The sequence below is a fragment of the Alosa pseudoharengus genome, unplaced genomic scaffold (assembly GCF_046254945.1).
Source record: "Alosa pseudoharengus isolate Yale_2024_CS ecotype anadromous, Long Island Sound unplaced genomic scaffold, YU_APseudo_1.1 YU_APseudo_1.1_scf_4, whole genome shotgun sequence".
Taxonomy (NCBI): domain Eukaryota; kingdom Metazoa; phylum Chordata; class Actinopteri; order Clupeiformes; family Clupeidae; genus Alosa; species Alosa pseudoharengus.
In genome coordinates, this window is record NW_027468774.1 from 39,835,830 (window position 1) to 39,838,350 (window position 2,521).

General features: G+C 41.6%; 1 non-coding gene across 1 annotated transcript; it reads right to left on the minus strand.

The window, feature by feature from the left end:
• Positions 1 to 1,481: 1,481 nt before the first annotated feature.
• trnat-cgu (transfer RNA threonine (anticodon CGU)) lies at positions 1,482 to 1,553 on the minus strand. Its single transcript has one exon. It is a non-coding gene; the product is annotated as a tRNA-Thr (tRNA).
• Positions 1,554 to 2,521: the final 968 nt, after the last annotated feature.

Consider the following 2,521-nt stretch of genomic DNA (forward strand, 5'->3'; position numbering starts at 1 on the left):
GAAGCCTCACGTGCTTTGCATGATTTCATTCAAAGCAACCCTATAGCCTAATGTTTCCATATTCTTTCATTTCTAATGGGCTTAACTATGACCTCTAACTCACTAAAATAGCCACTTAAAATTGACAACATGCGTGTTTGCCAAAAAGGTTTCAAGTCGTAAACTTAAAATCTATTTACCTGTCCCGGATCTCCTGTGTAGGCAGTATAAAAAAGTGATCACTGAAGTTGGTCGACGTCCAATTCATTATCATAACCTGACTCCAAATACACGAAACTGCGATGCGCTATGTGTCCCACGATTGGCAACTGTTTCCGAGGGAACATACCCCCATACTTCATCATAGTCCTTATCCTCTTGAAAATCTATTTTTCTCCAAAATAATAATATACACAGTAGGCTATAGGATGTCATAAATCCTGATATCGACTAAAATAGAATTAGCGCTGGAGAGCTCCCAAAGTTAGCTATTGCAGTTCATTATGAGATTCAACAACTTACTGGAAAGTATATTACTGCAATGGGAAGCTCCACACGGGTGCTCTGCGTCCGCAGTGTGTGAGTGCGTAACAGCGTTTTGCAGCAGGAGACGACATTGATCTCATGTTTGGGTGTTCTGCAACGGGCTAGGCAAGTCGACACTCCCTAAAAAGGACAGCGTAGGCTACGAAATCCTGTGTGTTATGTCCGACGCACCTCTTTCTCTATCTCACCCCCCCCAAACACATTTGCGCGCGCGCGCACACACACAATTATTCATCAACTTATTATTTTTCAACCTTATGCTCCCAAAACGTTGACACACAAACACACTACATCAACATTTTTACAGCCGTATGCTCCCAAACGTTGACATTCAACAATTCAGCATCAGGGATGTATAATTACTTACGATGGATCATATGTTACAGTCCACTTTAGTACGGATCCACGTGGAGACAGTATATGTTCTTGTTCTGATTTAGGAACTGTTGTCAACCTTTTGGAGATACATCTTTGTTTGTTAAAAGTTATCTGAAAACGAGTTTAGTGTGGCAGAGTTTACATTGAGGACTGTAACTTACCTAGACATGATTGGCTGGTAACAGTTTCCAACATCAACTGTGGAATAGGACATTTTTTTGTTTAGGGCGACATCCTTTGGTCATCACTTGTAATAGCGACTCTAGGTCTATCACACGATGAGCCTGTTTCTATGTCCGAAAAAGTGTAGTTGGCATCGTAATCAGCACCAATGGACTAAATGACCATATTGTATGTGGGGTCTACGTGACGTGTAGGCTAGTCTACCTTAAGCGACATCTACAATTTGTCTACTTAGGCCAACATTTTGCAAGCCATAACTTTATTTTGCTGCGCTACTTAGCTTTGGCTTCTGAGAGCACAAGTCGACAAACGGCACAACTCTTCTACCGAATTGTTTTTCGGGTAGGCTACTTCCAGATTTTCTCTATATCAAAAGTGAATGGGTTTACTCACAGAGGCACGGACGGGGTTCGAACCCGCGATCTTCGGTTTACGAGACCGACGCCTTACCACTTGGCCACCGCGCCAGACAGCACTAGCCGAAGCAAGAATAGTACACATTTAAGCCTTCGATTAAACATGTTTTTATCTAAAGGGATTGAATTTAACCTATTGATTGTGTATAGTACAATCTCAACATATGCCATCACGAGTGAGTAGCATACCGTTCATAGATCTTGTTCACTTGGCGAATGAATAGCGTAGTTCTGGCTGTGCTTGCATCGTCCACACGGACTTGTGGCTAAAGCTTATCAAGAATCGTAGCTTGTCTGCTGCTTTGGGACACCAGTATGCCCTCTCCATTGAAGAATCGCAGGGACACGCACATAAGTGTTACCAACATTTTATGAACTGGTTCCACCATGACCCTCCCTGGCAATCAAACTGTTAGATTGTTGCCAGACCCGTAGCCTAATTCAATTCTTCCTTAAAACACAACAGCGGAAGAAACTGTAGGCCTTGGTTATTTCAACTTAATTTGTGATAGGGTTGCCACATGTAGGCTACTGGATTTCCCGGGATTGTTCTCTTTTTTGAGTGACGGTCCCGGATAATTAATAATATTTTCCGGGACAGGAATTGTCCCGGTTTTTGGTGAAAATTAACTTCTGATTATAATTTCTGTTAGTTTAAAATGAAACAGCTATTCAGTTTTGTTCTTGGTTGTGTTTATCGTACATCAAATCCTGTGTAATCCTGTGTTACACACACATAAAATGCATGCTTTTTGTTGATTGGCAGCAAAAATACGGTTTACCTTATTACCTATAGCAACTGCCGCGCAACCACTGGGCAAATATAGATAAGATAATCAATATAGATAATGAGACTATAGGAAATGTTTCAACATTGTATATATAGGCTGCTACACAGTAACGCCGCTCTCACCACGCGCATCACGCACAAGGGCACCAAGGGACAGAAGTACCAAAATGTAGCCAATAAAGAGCTTTACTGCAAACTGCTTTTCTCTCTTAGAGAATGTTTACGATGT